We start from the raw sequence: 18,772 nt of genomic DNA on the forward strand, positions 1-18,772 counted from the left end.
ATGTTCACTTTTGACATCACCCATAAGTAGTTACCTATAACAATGCGTTAGAATATACATATCCAGGTTTTGAAGTCTATCAAGTGAAATAGAGATTTACTGGTTATACATACAGTAGACTCTCCAGTCTCACTGGGACTGGACCCTAGACTGGATAAACAAATGGCTGGTAATCCAAAAGCCTACAAAATAGCATTTATAGGTTGTAAATCAGATTAAAACAATATGTATGTGTGTTGTATCAATTATCAGCACTCTTATTTAACTTTACTTTCTGGACGAAGTAATATCGTGTCCGAGTACAGTGCACTGAACTTTCTTAGAATTGGCAAGAAAAACATCTTGACAAAAATGTGGTCGGTTAAAGAAGTGTCCGTTAAAAGGGAGAACGTGCAAGAGGGAGTTTACTACTGAATTAAATATATAACCTACAGAAAGATTAAATATATAACCTACAGAAAGATTAAATATATAACCTACAGAAAGATTAAATATATAACCTACAGAAAGATTAAATATATAACCTACAGAAAGATTAAGGCTTAAAAACTGCTTAAATGTCTCTTGATCACCCTAATGCAAGTAACATACAAGTATAATTAGCAATATTTTGGTTTGTTCAAAATACTACACAGCCCCTCCCCTTTTTTCTACAAGTGATCAAGGTGTTGCGTCAGTTGTTGCCACTTCTCTAAATTCAGTCATTTGTCCACTTTCCTGCCTTCTTCCACAGCCATATCTCACTGTCACAGGTAGTCTCACGCAATTCATCCACCTCCTGGCAAGAGGAAATGAGGATGTCATGCCTACTTCCTGTTGCTCCCAAAATCAAATCATGAACATCTGTTTTCTTACACATGTTCCCAAACCAACATAGTCTGTTCTTTGACGCAACTGGAGCAACTCTGACTTCTGCTTGGATGTTATTACCCGTGCCAAAGTATGCCTAATACAATCCAATCCATCTCCAGCACTTTGGCTAGCTTCCTCAACTGCTTTCTTTGCTGCCTCGGTTTCTGTTCAATAAAAAAGTAATGGTTGCTCCACTGTTTTATACACCTTAGTTTTCAACTTCTCCGGCATTCTTCTGAAACACACTACCCCTGATATACTGCTAGTTGCATGCAGCACCTCTGATTCTAGCTCAGACCTCCTCATTCAGAGGTCCCTCCTCAAACACCCCCCAAGATACTTGAATCTGTGACCCTGTTTAATTTTTCCCTTCTGTCTCATTTTTTAGCTTTTTCTGATCTTCCTCCATTTGCTGCTATGATAACTGTCTTTTCTATACAGTTTTATCCCAAATCTTCAGCTTTGTACTCCAGTCCTCTTTTCCTGAAGTCCCAGTTCAGTCTATTTCTAGTGCCACATCGTCCACATAAAACACTGAATTGTCCCCTCCATCGTGTTTGTCAATGTAGTCCATCACCAGTATGAGTAGCAGTGGGCTCAGAGCCAAACCCTGCTGAAAACCAACTGTAACTGGGAACAAAGTCCAAACAAACTACTTGTGTCATAGGGTCCCTGTACATAGCTTGCACTAATTTTAGTGAAGTATCTGGGACTTGGAACCATCTCAGAGAAAGGCCAAGAAAAGGAAATTTCTTTTCAGATCCACTGCATGCTAGAGATTTAAGAGACACAGACACCTAGATAGAAACGATGTCTGGTACACCATTTTATTTAGCAGAAATATACTCCTACCTTGTCAGCCATCAGGTGCATAACTTGAAGCACCCAGGAGTCAAGTATGGCATGGGAGCAGGGTACACAAACTATAGCCCATTTTCACAGACTACCTGGGAAGCATGGGTGGGGGCTCCAAAACAGAAGTCTAGTTAAAAAGGACATCTCTCAAGACAGGACCAGTTTTCAAAGTTCAGGGACAAAGTGAGTCATAACAGGTAGATCAATACTTAGAATATGCATATTATCAAGAAAGCAGAAGGGAGTAGTGCAGATTGGTTGGATTTAGAATTTGAAAAAGCACTTCATAAGCAAGATATCCAAGAGGAGGGAATTAGACAGGTAGTAATTAGAGTAATGCAGATATCTGCACATCTCTGAAGAATGAAGTCTGCATAGCAATACCATGACTCAAACACAGAAAAGGTGCAATATTAATCCATTGCTCACTCCAAATTATATACTGCATAATGCAACAACCAAGGAACAATACTTAAGAGACAATCACAAATTTGGGAATCCTCTTCTCTCAAGTGGTAAGAGGGACACCACAGGCATACTCAAACTACCACTGTGGTAGCAGACAACCTGGACTCAATTAGCAGTTCAGACATTTGACAGATTGGAAGGAAAGGATGGGTAGTACTATAATGGGTGGGGCAGACCTACAGGGCATCACCTGTCCCTATCCCTGTTGGAAGCTTCAAGGCGGCATTATCTGTTGGCGTATCAACAAGGAGGAATAAAGTGGAGACAACTGCTGCAGGGGGAAACCTCACATCTCCACTGCACACCTACCCCTCATGGCATACCATTAGGTCTATAAATAGGATGGTAGGTCACAAGATGGAAACTCCACCCCCCCAAAAAAAAAAAGAGAAATGCACCAAGCTCCCAAATACTGTGTTCCACAACTTGCCCCATTAAAAACACTTATTTTACTTTACATCTGTTGACTGGGAGTGTCCAACTGGATTACAAGTCCATTTTCAGTGTAGGCCTGGGGAGAAAAGCTCTAAGAGAACAATTTTTTTTACAAAAAAGTTTTAAGGACAGACTTTTGACAAACAATTTCCATAGAAGAGACGGACACGTATTAACTAACAGATAGGAATATCTTCTAAAATTTAATATATATTGTAGAGAATGAATGAATATATATTGTAGAGAATGAATGTATCCTAAGTTTAGGATTCTTGTGATATAGTAGGAGTAAAAAGAGATGTAGAATAAGGCTCAGAGAGCAGATGATGCTCGCGATAAATGGATTTACAACACGTCTTCTCCTGGTTTTAAGTTGCTTATGGAGAGCTCAACATTGCTGGGGTAGTTTCCCTAACTCCTGGAGAGATGGGATGAGCAGTAGATTAACAGTCCTAAGTGGGTACAGTACTATGATTGGTTGACTTAGCAGAGTACTTAAGTTAGGTGAAGTGTTCTAATGAGACATTAGCAGGGGATATAGGAGCACAGTCGATTATTCAAAAAGTGAGTTTTAACAAGTTTCTTGAACTGTGATGGGGATTTGTCGTTAGTTATGTGGGCGGGAAAGGAGTTCAAGGTTTTTGCTATACAGTGGCTATAGATAAGACTTACCAGCTTCATTGTTATATGTGGTTACTTTGAGGAGGTCGTGTGTGCTAGACCTCAAGGGCCTGGCGGTTGTATAGGGTTGCAAAAGATTTTGTAGGGCTTGGGTGTTTTCAGAGTTATGTATTATTTTGTGAGTTAGTGATATTTGATCGAGTTGAAGTAGTGGCAGTTCTAGCCAAGTGAGTTTTAGGCATTCACAGTGATGTATTTTGATGGGAAAGGTTGAAGCAAATTTGGCTATCTTATTATAACCACTATCAAGTTTGTTTAGGTCAGATTTGTAAGCATAGGGAGGCATAAAGTAGGGTGGTTTACAAGTCTGAGGGTGGGAGTAAGCAGCTGATAGACAATGTGGACTGGTGGTATGAAGGGAGACAAAAAACATATCAAGACATTCCATTTACTTCAGACAACGAGTGGTTTACTTAGTCAGTTGGGGGAACAAGCAATATTTGTTTAATATGGGCATTTGTCTTAGCTTGCAAACAGCAGAAAGTACATGTGTGTAAAATCTTACCATAATGGGTAGATTTCTTTGCCTTCATTGCCACAGTATTCTTAACTGATGGAATTCCCTGCTGTGGAAGTCTCAAGTCCGGCCAGTCTTCCAAAGACTACTTGTTGCTTTTAAAGGGTATGCCAAATGTCACCCAAATGCTCCATGTGTAGCATGGGGCATAAAGAGGACACTTAGGCCTACAATTAAACCATAACTGAATTTCCCAGTAGGAACACAGTCCAAGAAACCCAAGAGGTAACCTGTACATTCAGGAAGGCAAAAGACTAGGGGGATGGAGGCAGGGAGTAAATACTGCAGCAGTGAAGACAGACATCTACAGTTATGGTATGATTTCAAACAAAACAAAACCCATGTCCTTACATTCCCTGCTGCAGTATTCTTAACAGGGAGAGTGCCAAAGTTAAACAGGAAACTTGGGAGGGGAAAAGTGCAGCAGAACAACCTCCTAAAAAACATGAAGTACAGCACTAGCAAAACCAGCTCTAGCAATACCATCCAACTTGTAGAACTTGGTAAAGGTAAGCACAGAAGTCCATGCAGCTGCCTCCAGAATACAATTGGTATCCAAGACCTTGGGGGGGGGGGGTCACCAGAAAAAGCCACAGCTCTAGTACAATGAGCCTCCACTGAAGAAGGAAGGCTCCTGCCATGAAAAGTGTGAAAGAAGGAAATAGCAGACGCCTTTAAGAAATTGTTTAACTTCAAATCTAGAAGCTAAAGGAGGAGAAAAAAAAAAAAAAGTCAGGCAAACAGAAATACCCGATAAGTGGGCCTTAATGGAATAATACGCCAAACCAGCATTGAGCAACTCGCACAGAGAGAACCAAAGGAAAACACACAGTAAGTAGGTCAAGGTTACAAACAAGAGACACCAAATAGAAACCTCTTCCATTTGGATACGTAGAATTTCCTAGTAGTAGATTTCTTGGTCTCTTGCAGCACTTCCTCAGAAAAAAGGTGCCAGAGGAATCAAAATCCTATCACTCATGGTGTCAGCATAAGCGAAGACAGGTGGGGATGGATAACAGATCCCTTATCTTGTATGATGAGATCCATCCTGTGAGGTAACTTGTGATTACATCTGCTTCTAGCCAGGGGCAGAGAGAACCAGTGCTGTTGCAAACCAAAGGGAGTCACCAACAAGATTTTGGGAGCATCCTGTTGAATCTTGAAGATGACTTTCAGAATGAGAGGAAGGGGAGGGAATGCATAAAGAAACATCCCCTTCCAAGAAAATGACAGGAGTCAACCTTCCACACCAGAGGACCTGGGACTCTGGCACAAAATAGAAGAAGAATTTGTCTGTTCAAAGGGGAGGCAAAAAGATCCACTTGAGGAGTACCCTACTGGTGGATAATGTCCAGAAACACATCCCTGTGAAGCAACCATTCATGGGACTGAATTAAGGAACTGCTCAGAGAGTCCGCCACCGTGTTCTGACCGGAAGGGATATAAACTGCCTAAAGGTCACCTGATACTTGACAGCAAGATACCATACCAGAACTGCCAACCAGCAAAGATAAGAACTCACTCCTCCTTGTTTGCGGATGTACATCACTATCGTATTGTCTGCGAACACCATGAGTGGCCTTGGAAAAAGAGGATGAAAGGCCAGAAGAGCTGGCATCTATGACATGGATGCCAGCCTTCTGCTGATGAGGCAGCCACACCCCCCTATACTTTTATGGAGCCAGATGTTGCCTCATATTCCATGTCTAAAGCATCTGAACAATTTCTGAGAGGGAAAGAGGGGATGAAAATGGATCCCTGGATTCAGAGAAAACTGCTAAATCCACCACTGAAGTTCCTGTCCGAGACATGGAAGAAGAGAACCTGTAAAAGACTAGAAAATGTGCATGTTGGAGCCACACTAACTTCATAAACCACCAAACTTTTCTAATGTTAAGTTTGGACAGAGGGACCATCACAATGGTGGATGCTATGACACCCAAGAGTTCTTAGAAACTCCCTAGTGGCAATGAAGAAGCATAGAGTTTGAAAGAAAGGAGAGTTAAGGCCTTTAAAGGGGGCAGGGAAGCAAGTATTGTCACCATCTGAATCCTGCAACCCAGAAAAACATGATCCTGAGAAGGAGTCAGAGAGGCCTTTTTGAAATTTATAGTGAACCCCAGGCTCTGCAGAAGGGAAATGGCAAAATGGAGATCTTGCAAAACAGTCCCTGGAGAGGATGCCTGAATCAACAGGTCATCTAAGTAAGGAAATATTTGGATCCCTTGAAGCCTGCAGAAAGCAATCCCAGGAGCAATGCGTTTGAAAACCTATGTGGCAGTAGAAAGACCAAAGGGCAAAGCAGAAAACTGAAAATGCCAGGAAGCAGAGAAATGCAAAAACTTCATGAAAACGGGATGGATCAGAATACGGTGACAATCATCCTTGAGATACAGACATTAGAAGTAGTAAGTGAGGAAACAGAATCTGAAGGGACAACATCCGAAAGGAAGACACTTTTTCTAAAAGTGTTTAGATGAGAGAGGTCTAGAATAGGTTTCCAAGTGCCCTCTTTTCTAGGCAATAAACACAGTTTTGAGTAGAACCCTTTCCCACTTGGGACATAGGCACCTCTTTAATAGTACCCAGAGTCAAGAGATTTTTGAAAAACCTCTGGGGAAAAAGGGAAGTTGTTCCTGAGGAGACTGAGGAATGTCCATAAAAGGACAATGGGATTTCCACACCATGAAGTACCCCTAATGAATAATTGACAGAACCCAATAATGAGTGATCTGAAGCCAAACAGGAAGAGAAAAAGAGACAGATGAAAATACAGCACCTGGTCTGCCTGGAAAGGAAAGCTTCTGAGTCCCTGAAAACTGAGTAGCCTTAGCAGGTGGAGCCAGTTTGCCACTCTTCCTACCTTTAGTAGAAGGGAAGGGACTGCCTATGAACAAAGGCAGGCTTAGCAGGGTAGTTTCTCTTAAAATTAGGCAAAGGAGAAACAAACATATGATTAAGCTCCTGTAAGGCCTCACCTCACCTTTATGCTGAAGTGACAAACCAGCAGCGACTTCCCCAAACAAAAGCTTAGAATTCAGAGCAGCATCCATCAACTTGGCTTTAAAATCAGAGGTTGAAGCTCAAGCCAAGAATACCTCATCATGGAGCCAAAAACAGCAGCCCTAGAAGGGGCATCTGCTGCATCACACTGCATTTAATAGAATGACAAATGACTTGAGAGGAAGTCCCTAGCAAGGAAAAAACAGACGTTTTACCCAGGGAGTCTGGAAAATCAGAAAAATTAAGAAGAGCAAAGACATACATAGATACAAGGGTCTGATAATTAATATCCCTAAAAGCTAAGGTAGCAGGAGTATAAACTTTCATACTCAACCTTTCCATAGTTCTGATATACTTCTCAAAAGGCAACAACTTATCAAAAGGCAACAACTTGAGCAAAGGAAGCAATCGAGATGGCTTATCACAGGCTACAGACATGACAGAGGGGTCAGCAGCAGTACATTTATATAGGAAAGAATCCTCAGGCACACTATAAAACCTGTCAGGCTTCTTGGGAGCAGGGGACAGAATCAGGTGCATGAGACGCATTGGAAAAAGTATCCAGCAAAGCAACCAAAACAGGAGGAATAGCCACAGGTTTAAGGGATTCCAAATGCAGCAACTCATACCACTTATGGATAGAGGTACTGAGCACAATCCCACTTAGAATCCATCATTCTAGAGTGCGTGTCCAAGGGAAATTTCCTCAAAAGGAGCATCTGGACTAAGATTCCTCTTCCTCTGACCCACAGTCAGGAGGAGGAATTTGAGTCCAATTCGGATAATGAATTCCTAACCTGTTCTACTCATTCTCATAAGAATCCTGTTCTCTAGGCCTTTTAAAGAGGAGTAGAGGACCAAGGAGGACCAGGAAACCCCTCAAGGTTTTAAGGACATTAAATCAGTAGACCTGCCGCTCACTTTGTGGATCCTTATGAGCAGAAGAAACAATTTTTTTTGTTTCTTTTAAGAGAATGTCTCCCTCAAAGAAACTCAGACCTAGGACAGCAGACAAGAACCATAGTAGGAACTTCTTCCCCAGCCAAAAATTGAGGAATTCCCCTAGACCCCTCAAAAAAATAATCTATAGTTCTCTCTGAACATCTGAGATGGACACCTGTAAAGCTTCTTTTGACATGCTGCCAGCCAAACCCTCACTGGCCTCCAACAGTCACGGCACAGAAATCCAACAATACACCTGGGCAAGCCTCTGGGTTTATAATAATCTCTGAAGAAACACCTGGCAGAGGCTGGACAGCAGAAGATTCCAGTCATACCTTTTTCACCTTCTTCCCAAATGGCTGACCCTGGGAGTGGGAGATTCCTTCATAATATCTTTAGCAAGAAGCTTAAGACACCGATTCACAAGATGCAAGGAAAGGGAAGAAAACCTATGGCAAAGGGTTTTCGGAATGAATGCCTGACAAACCAAGACGTATGGTCATAAGAAGCTTCTAGAAAGAAAAAAAAAAAAAAAAAAAAAAAAAAAAAAGAGAGACATTGTGGCAGTCTTTATGGAGAATCCATCTCCCACACTGGCATTTACCTTTCCAGGATGACATTAACCCAAAGAACACACCAAAAAAAAAAAAATTCCCCCAACGGGGCTTATCTGCAACTGCAAAAGAAGTCAGCAAACAGGCATAGTTAGTCAGTAGAGGATAAAAATGCACCCAACTGTCAAAAAACAGATGCAGGTAAACAGACCAATAGTAAAAAAAACATTCAGACTGGTGGTAAAGTTCTGATTATGGTAGGCCTGAACATCACGTTTATGCTCTACACTATGCAAGGAGTGTTTGGGTGACGTTTGGCGTACCTTTTAAAAGCAACAAGTAGTCTTTGTAGACTGACCAGATGTTTGGGTTTCCACAGCAGGGAATCCCATCCATTAAGAATACTGTAGCAGTGAATGTAAGTACATCATCAGTTTCAAAATGCAGAATATCCCAAGTATACAATATATTGCCGACTCACATTCTCATTTCAAGTGGAATATATTCATAAAACTATATCCAAAGACAAACAGAACAAAATTCTGGAACAGCTGTGGGTATTCATGCCAAGTCATTTGTGCAACTGTCACAAGCAGCCTTACATCCAAGGTTAAGGGTTGTGTACAGGAAATGTATTAGAACAGATGAGAGCAGTACAACAGGTAGTCCCAGGGGAACAGTTCTTAAAAGAGTTTATCCTTAACCTAACCAGGGAAGGGGTGCCATGGGGCATAGCAGGGGACCCCACAACAATAAGCTGTATCAGAAGGCCCAGGGACAGCATGATTCACCCCATATTTTGGTTGTAGGGAAGAGGCTGCAGTGGTGGGGCAGAATGAAGCTCAAAGTAGAGTACAGGAGTTTACAAATGGGACTCAAATTCTACACAGCTACAGAAAGCTTTGCGAGGGAGCAGCACTAAAAGATAAAAGTGTGGTCATTTAGGGCAGCATATTTATTGGACTTTTATGATGCATACAAAATATCACAGGTGCTATACAGAAGTGGAGCAAGTACATGAACTCCATCAGCTTGGGTGCTGGAAAACACTGAGGTCAGGAAAAACAAAAACAGGATACAGGTTCACTTTAACAAAAGCAAGACGGATCAGCAAGGGAATGGAATTAGCAATGGCTCCAAGTACAAAGGCATGTGAAGGAGAACAGCAGAGTGGATGGGGACCTTTATATGGCAAGGACATAATCATGTTGCTCCATTTTTTAGTCACGCAGCTTTCTCCCCAGTCTGCATTATCACTTCAGAGCACTTCTGAAGATGGTCTTACTAGACACACACTAGCCAAAGTTATCACATATGGGCAACCTCCTATCAAATAGCTAGAAAAAAAAAAAAGGCATCAGAAGAGGCTTTAATAAAGCTGGACAGATGGAGTTCAAGGAGATATAGGTCATTCAAGTATTGATCAATGTTCCTTTTACAGACACCAAGGTAGGCTGGGTGAAAGTCTAAGCAGCTGGACATTTGCTTATTTTTTTATACAAGCTGTAAATGTTCCAAGATTTTAAGACTGATGCTTCATTTTACAAGCCAAGATGGTAGTTGCACTGGCCCAATTTCCTTCCAAGGCCTAACCTTTTTAAACAAATCTAATGATTCACTACTTTCATGATTTATCTGCTTTGGCATTTATTGCATTGATCCAGCAGAACTGGTAGTTATTTTGATAGGTCTAGTGATTATGTTCCGGACTTGCCTACTTTGGTATTTATTGAACAGTGCATAATAAATGCATGGCTATTGCCATTTCACTCCAAATAACAATGTGTTGGGGGGAATTATCAGCAAGTATGTCATGTTTAATGCCCTCATCAGACAACAGTGCTCAAGACTTCACCTCCTAGTTATACGATATATCCATAAAGAGCTTAAACATGGAATATGTATAAAGATATTCCATCATATAAAAAAAGTGTTAATTTTTAAAACCGTGAATCTTAAACTATTCAATGTCCTACAAGAACAACTGAATGTGCAAATTACCCTGTTCTTAATTCACTGAGCATTAAGCATGCATATTCTCACTTTTATACACAGCTGCACGGGATACACCAACCCAAAAACATCCGTGAATAAATTTACATTTTTTGAACAATAAAAAGAATGGCAAAGTCTGGCAGTTGGGGCAGGGGGTTAAGGCTGTAAGCTATAGTTCTCCCATGTACAGGGTTTAAGTCCCTCAGCCCTAATTTGTCTATTGCATGACTTTCAGCAAGTCACTTAACCAGACATTACTCCTTGGTTGTCCCTGAAAAGGGACCGTATCCAGAAGGCATATAACTAAATGACTAAAAGTGCATAACTGTATTCTTTGGTTAGCAAGATGTCCCCATGCAACTATTGCAACAACACTTCACTGAAAGCTGACCATAGTGAGGGACCTCGAAACGTACACACGCACACCCATCATTGGTCATTCAACCACCATGTTTTGACTATTAAGTCATTTAGAGCACAACTTATTAGAAAGGATATGGCATACAAATCTAAAGTGATCATTCCACTGTACACTGCAATCATTACATTTCTGATTTGCTATGCACCTAACTCAACCTGAGCAACAACAGCTTTTCCTCACCAAAAAAAGCCCAAGCACCTGACTCAATTCAAGCAACCACATTTCCTTACCAAGAAAATTAAAGACACTGTCCTACAGGGTGCTGAGGTGAGATCTCTGCCCTGTATACAGAGCCTCTATTGACACTCTCCTTGCAGAACTTCTACACATCTTTAAGTCAAATAGTTGCAGAAGCACCCACTTTACAGACTTCAGTCTATTGCAACTTACATAGAGCATGTTTGGGGGGGGGGCAGACATGCTACACAGAAAATACAATTTTTTTCTGGAACCATCGTCATCTCCATATTAAGTATGGCACATATTTTACTTTACTGAAGCACATCCTGGATATATGAAATGGGAACTCATAAGTTTTTACATGTTTGTCCCTTATGGATGGGAAAATACAAACACCTGCTCCAGGAAACGGGTATATGAGGCACTGAAAGAGGGACAGGTTTTGAGGCAGGAAACAGGTATATGAGGCACTGAAAGGAGGACAGGTTTTGAGGCAGATTAACTTTTGCAATTTGTCCCTTGATTTTTAGTTAGGAAATATTGTCATCAATCAAGTTGGGTCAGGTGCTTGGGCTTTCTTGGTTAGGAAAATATGTGGTCACTCAAGATGCATCAGACACACAATACTAAAGGATTATCTCACCACAGACAGACTTTCACAGAACACAGGGGCCTTGGTACAAATATACTAACACTAGAAACTCACTGGAAATGCATGGCTTGGCTGCTAAAGCTTCTCACAAATCAAAAGCCTAGTAAGTAGTTAAGAAATCATTAACGTAATTAAGCTCTCATGGTTACTATTGACTAATAGTGATTTACTAGAAAAAAATTGAGAGAGAGCGCAATCATGGACATTTGACACTAACTGTATCAATGCGATTACCACACCCCTCATCCCACCTTAATGCTCATTAAAGCTTAAATATACTGCAAGTTAACGTTATAATTAAATAAGGAAAAATGAATTTAAATCAAATATGCAAGTCTATCTTTAATAATATGCATAGCAGAAACTTATATGTTTAGCAAAGGCGTCAAATCGTGCCCAAATGTAGGTTTGTTAGTCTAGCCAGCGCAATGTAAGCGTGTACAAACCAAAGACTCTGAGTTGCTAAGAAGGCATACTAAGCACTTTGCATGCACACTGGGTTAGAAATACTTTCTAAATGTTTTATCTGAAAATCAGAATAACCAACAAATACCAACAGTAAGAGAGAAATACATACACTTTGACAACAATTAATAATGCCAACACACAAGTCAAGTCGTGGCAACGAGCGTCCAACTACGTAGATGTAGTAAGTTAATGCTCCGGTGAAGGGAACAGACCTGTGAGGAAACGCTATAAAATGATGCAAGAATCCATAACTTCCAGGAACAGCCGTCACTTCGGCTCGAGGAGGATACGGAAAAAGAGGGTTAATGAATTCTGTGGAAAATGAGTACCCCCCCCCCCCCAAAAAAAAAAAATATTTTTGCGCCTAGCTTTGTAACTGGTTGATCTACATAAAGACCAACACTGTAACAACTCAATATCAATTCTCAAAATATCGCTGCAGTCACACCACTAGAGCCTTTGATAACAACCACGGAGCAGTCAGACAACACAGAGAGTGTAAGAATTTACCTCGTAATACAGGGGAAAACCAGTGCAGCACTCATTTCATAATAACAAACAAAACATGCCTACCTCTGGTAGTACGGATTAAAAAATGAACGACGCCTCCCCAAACCTAATCAAAGGCACGAAGGTTTCCTTTCCCTGTTTTAAAGTATCTCAGTTATTCATTGGCATTTATCAACAGCATTACCACCAACCTCGTGGGGGAAAAACTCTATTTTGTTTGTATTTTTGTTTCTACAAGGTAAGTAAGAACGATATAGATATATACAAAAAAATAATACTATCAACACTTCGATTACAACGGTAATAAGTTAATCGCAAGCACGAGAAATTAAAAAAAAATATATATATTTTCCAGGGCGTGTACCTTAACTAACTTAAACTCCAAGGTGGCAGTGATGGGGGATGTGCTTCCAGTAATTGATTTTTTTTAAAGGAGCGCTATACAGGCGCTGATTTTTGCACGTAACTGCAGAGACGGGAAAGTTTCTAAGCCAAATGAACCTGTAAGTTGGTCATTATTTATTTGGGCCCGGTAAACAAATTTTAAATAAGATAAATGAGGCTTATCTCTACACCGGCTCTAAATAATGTTGTGTAGTTATACCTTTTAAGTCCAGAATTTTGTCTTATATTTTTGGTGTGGTCTTCATAAAATGAGTGGTTTTCTGGCAAATCACTAAAAATTGAAGTCACTAAATAATGATAGACATTTGAGTTTCAGACTTCATATGGTTTGAAAATGGACGCTTAGCTAACACAGCATATTTTGTTCTATCAACTTTCCACATTTATAAGAACCAATATTTGAAAGTTGTCCCTATTTTTGTCACCCGTTATAGTTGACTTTGTATAGATTTCTTGTGCTAAGAAGTTGAGAGGTATGATAGCATCCGGTTATATTTTAAAGCATAAATCATGACATTCAGTGTACAGTCCATGCTTAAAGGTGCCACCTTTTCACACTTTCAAAGTGAGACATTTCTTGCTGGCATTTGTGTTTTTGCCTGTACAGCCACAATCAGTAGCAAAACAGTTATTGTAATTCTACAACGAAAAATCGAGTACTTGTAGAATTTTAGTTGTTTCAAGTGTTATATCACATCAAGGTGATAAAAAAACTTTGTACAAAATTTTAAATACTTTTCAGAACATTGTTGCACGTTCCTGGCAACAATATTTCTGCCTTTATCTGATGGCTTTATAATCAAAGTGTTAGTATTAGCTAGGTCTTTAAGTACTTTCTGCTCATTCTTAGATGAGTTATATTGTAAATAATTTCTAGTAATGCAATTATGTGTAAAAGGCTCTAGCCATTCAGCTATGGTGTAAAAAACGTTAACAGATTTGTTATCAAAAGATGGTGTAAATTTACCTTTAAAATGAAAAGGAGCCTGCAAAGGGACCATAAGCATATGGATTGCCTTGACCAAAAATACAGGAATAAAATTCCACATCTGAATCACTTAAAACTTCAGATGCAATCTCTCTAGCCACTACTTTATTGCCTTTACTAACATCACAAGGGTCTTTCTTTGGTCATCTTCTATTTAATATTTTTATAAAACAATCTTCCTACTTCTATACTGCAAGCATCCCTTGTACAGTATGCAGATGATTCCACCCTTATCTGCCTCTCAAACCAATCTAGAAAATGTAGACAAGATTACATAACATGCCCCTAACTCTATTGAAAACTGGCTTTGTAGCCACCAACTCCTTCTTAATGCAAAGAAATCCAAATTCCTTTTATTTTTCTACAAATCACTTACCCATAAGAAAAATAATAAGATCACATCCCTAAACAGTACATCAATTGAAGTAGTGCCTCATGCAAAACTGCTGAGAGTTACAATAGATAACACCATCAGACATGACCTACACATACAAAGCAATATAAAAAAACTCTCAAAAATCTAGGATGCTATATACAGCCCCCAAAATTCCTTATTGCATCCACCAGAGTCACTCTTGCCACTACATACTTCCTCCCTTTCTACTACATGGTTCTCCCATCTTAACTAACCACCAGGCCACCCTAAAATCTAAACTAGAACAGTGTTACAACAAGATAGTTAGATTTGCAGTTCTTACAAGTCACAGAACATATCACTGCCCTGTTCTAAAACCTCTAAATTGACTAGAATTTTCCCACCATCAAAATTATACCCAACTTCTGTTAATACACAAAATAATATTTAGTCCCAATTCCTGCCCAGCTATAAGTACAATTCAACACCACTACCTCCCACATTGTCACCTTTGATCTTCTGAAAGAAATCTACTTGACATTTATAAGCCTTACAAAAATGGTGGTCCAAGTCTGTACTCACACTTTGTAGCAAAAGTCTGGAATACAGTCCCTGCACCAGTCAGAGTAATACATAACATTCATTTATTTAATCTGCAATTAAAAGAATTGCTCTCTGACTCCTAGCTTTGCACTTGCTGCTCTCCTGGCTAACATTTCAGGTCCTTCTCCTATAATACGTATGTATATACCCTACCTCTCCTTTTCCTTGTTTTTATTTCTCTTGCTCTTATTTCCCTTACTGTTACTTTTACTCTTGATTTCTCCTGCCTCCCATATCTACTACACTTGTTACCGGTAACAAATACTTTTTCTCACTCTACCCTCTCTTCCACTCCTCCTACTTCTTATTCACTATTTGAATTTTTACACTCTGACACTTGTCTATGAGAGAGTAATAAACTGTCGCACTTATATTTTATTTATTTATTTATTTATTTTCAGTTTGATTACCGGGGAAGTCCACTGGGCCAAGAAGTGCCCATTTTCAGTGGAGGCCTGGGGAGAAAAGCTGCATGTGCAATACAATACAATAAAGGTTACAAAATACAAAAAAGGTTACATAATGATTGAGATGAAATACAAGAGTACGATTCATATGTTAAAAAAAAATAGCAAGCGTAATATACACCATGATACAATTTAAAAAAGCAAAACATATATATATATTTTTTTTTACTCTTAGGAAGTTCACAATATTTACAAACTTGGAGTTTATTTAAAGTCAGCTAGTTCAGGTTCTTTAGAGAAATTAGAATAAGCTTAAGAGTATAGTAGAGCAGGAGGATGGAGAGCTTAGTGGGAAGAGTTATGTAGGGTGAAAGCAGGAGCATTTCCATTTGGAAGATAGGTGTAGGAAGGGTTGTTTTTTGAAGGATTCAATGTTAGGTATAGTCCTAAGAGAGAAGGAGGGAGAGAGTTCCATTTTTTACCTAGAGAGAAGGAGTAGAAGCTGGCTGGCGGGACGTTTGGGTTTGTGAATGAAGATTAGGTTTTGGTGTTCAGATCTCAGAGATCTGTTTGGGATGTACGGGGGGAGAATATTCTTTAAGGCTGGGCATGAGAATATTAATTTGTGAGTGCAGGTTAGTTGGAGATAGTCTAGGTGGTTAGGGAGTTCTAACCAATTCAGAGATTGAAGGCAGAGGCAGTGGTGAGTTGATGTTTTGGATTTAGTGGCAAATTTGGAGATCTTATTATAGCAAGCTTCAAGTTTAGAGGTGTTGGAAGTGGACAGATTGGTTAGGAGAGGGGCTCCATATAGAAGAGAAGGTAGGAGGTAGGTGATTGCTAGGGTGTGCCTAGAGGAGATGGAAAGAAATTGATTGTTCCTATATAGCATACCTAGCTTTTGGTGGGTTTTCTTTATGTTATGTTGAATGTGAAGATCGAATTTGAGGTGTTCATCTAAGGTAATGCCAAGGAGTTTTGCAGAGGGGACTACTTCTATAGCAGTGTTTGATTGGCTTAGGACATTGAAAGTGTTTTTGTCAAAGGAGGAAACCTTGGAGGGGAGGAAAATTATTATTTTAGATTTATTGGAGTTGAGGGAAAGGTGGTTTTGGTGCATCCAGTTCTCTGTAGTGGAAAATGCTATTTGAGTTTTAGTCAGTAGTTCAGGAATGTTGGGGATGGCACAGACCAAGGTAGAGTCATCAGCATATTGGATGACTGAAGTGTCAGGGATGACGGTGTGAAGGTTATTTATAAAGATGTTGAAAAGCATGGGTCCGAGGATGGATCCTTGAAGAATGCCAGTTGGTGTAGGCAAGAAGGAAGAGGAGGAGTTCTTCCATTTGACAGCTTGAGATCTATCATATAGGTAGCTGGAGAACCAGGACAGAGTATTAGGGGAGAGATTAAAGTTGGCAAGATGAAGGAGAAGGTGTGTATGGGAGATGGTGTTGAAGGCTTTAGAAAGATCTAGCAGTATTGTGGATACAAAGAGTCCAGAGTCTCGAGCTAGATTGACAGTTTCTAGGAAGGATAGTAGGGCAGTTATGGTACTGTGGCCAGGACGGAAGCCATACTGGGTGGGAGTTAGAAGGTGATTCTAAATTAGGTAAGGCAAAATTTGGTGGTGGACACATTTTTCTAGAATTTTAGATATTGGTGAGAGGAGGGCAATGGGGCGAAAGTTAGAAATAGAGGTGTTTTAGCCTCCTTTGTGTAGTGGAAGAATGTAGGCTGAACGCCAGAGTTTGGGCACATATGATTCATTTAAGGATCTATTAATCAGGATACTGATTGGGAGAGCAATACCTTCAGCTGCACATTTGAGGAAGGAGGAGGGTATGTTGTCTGGAGCATTTGAGCAAGGCTTTAATTTGGATAAAAGCTTTTTTATAAAAATGGTGGATACAGGTTTGAGATGGAAATTTAGGGGATTGTTATTTGGGTTGTTGGGTGTTGTGTGGTGGGAGTTAGGTGGATTCTTATTTGGGAATGTTTTGGTTAGCTTAGCTATGGATTCAGTAAAGAAGGTGTTGAAATGGGAGCACAGTTCACTATCAGTTAAACTAGGATCAGGGCAGGGGTTATTCCTAGATCCAGGATGGAGAAGGGAGTTGACTGATTTCCAGAATTGTTTAGGGTTCTTGTTGTTGTTGGACTGAAGTTTATTATAGTAGTTTTTTTTGTCCTTGGTCATAAGTTTTTTTACTTGGTTGCGGAGTTGTGTGTATTGGAGCAAGGCAGAGGACAGTTTACTTTTCTGGTAAAGCTTCTAGTATTTGTCTCTGTGACGCATAATTTGTTTAGTTTCTTTGGAGAGCCAGGGAGCAGAATTGGCTTTGATTTGTTTGTTTCTTAGAGGGGCTAGGGAGTTGAGAGTATTTAGGAAGATAGAGTTAAAATGTTCTGCAGCGTTGTCGAGAGGGAGAGTGTTTAAGATTTGCCAGTTAATTTGTTTAAAGATGTTAGAAAAAATTAAAGGGTTGAAGTTGCTAAGGTTACGAGTTTGAATGTAGACATGTTGGTGTTGGATGGATCTTGTTGATCAATGGATGAAGGCAGGGAAATGGTCACTGAAGGTGTCAGGGATGGTGCCAGAGAGAATGATTTTGTTTGGATGGGAGACTAGTATCCAGTCTGTGATGGAACCTGGAGGATGGTTTTTATTAGGGTGAGTTGTTGAATGGATTACTTGGGTGAAGTTATAAAGGTTAATGGATAGTGAAGGAGATGGCGTGTTGATTTTATTCCAGTCAATATTGACATCGCCTAGAATAAAGGTTTAATATTTTATTTCAGTTGAGGCCCAGTGAAGAATATCTTCAAGGGTGGAGATATTGTTGCCAGGGGAGATGTATATGGAAATTATGCAGATGTGTTTATGTTTATTCAACCTGAGAAGGCCTGTTGTGATTTCAGAGTTTTTGAATTGAGGGGTATGAATTTGAAGAGGAATTAGGGAGAGAAGATTGGAGTAGATTAGAGCCGAGCCTCCACCTTTTTTATTTAAATGGTGAGGATGTGGTAACCAGGAGGTAAGATTTCTGAGTCCGAAATATGGAGTTTTAGCCAGATTTCGGATATGGCTAAGATGTCAAGTTGGTTGTGATTAATCAAAGCTTGGACCTGGTGAAATTTGTTGTTAAGGCTCTGGGCATTGATAGTGAAGATCTTAAGAGTGCTAAGAGGGGTAGTGGGTGGAGAAGGGAAAGGGGAAGAAGTCTTATTTATAGTGGGAGAAGAAGAGGGTGGAGGGATGGAGTAGTCTGTGCTGAGGCAGGGGCCAGGGTTTGGATGAAGGTCTCCAGATAAGGCTAGGACGTTACAGGTGATACGTTTTGGCCTTTGGTGTTTGCGTGGTAAGTATTTATCAGGGGTTAGCAGAAATTTATGAGAGAGTTTTTATAGAGATAGGGAATAGCTTGAGATGGAAAAGGTGCAGTAGGTTGGGAAGGATAAGGGAGGAGGATATGGTGTG

The 18,772-nt window shown here is 40.0% G+C and overlaps 1 protein-coding gene across 1 annotated transcript in view; it reads right to left on the reverse strand.

The window, feature by feature from the left end:
• The window catches only part of LOC122792890, a 210,081-nt gene extending 197,732 nt beyond the window's left edge, over positions 1-12,349 (reverse strand). Inside the window, exon 1 of the mRNA XM_044060449.1 lies at positions 12,133-12,349. The gene's annotated coding sequence lies outside the window, so the exon portion shown is untranslated. The remainder of the gene's footprint in view (positions 1-12,132) is intronic.
• Positions 12,350-18,772: the final 6,423 nt, after the last annotated feature.

This window comes from Protopterus annectens, chromosome 2.part0 (genome assembly GCF_019279795.1).
Source record: "Protopterus annectens isolate FY-2018-M chromosome 2.part0, PAN1.0, whole genome shotgun sequence".
In the NCBI taxonomy this organism is placed as follows: domain Eukaryota; kingdom Metazoa; phylum Chordata; order Ceratodontiformes; family Protopteridae; genus Protopterus; species Protopterus annectens.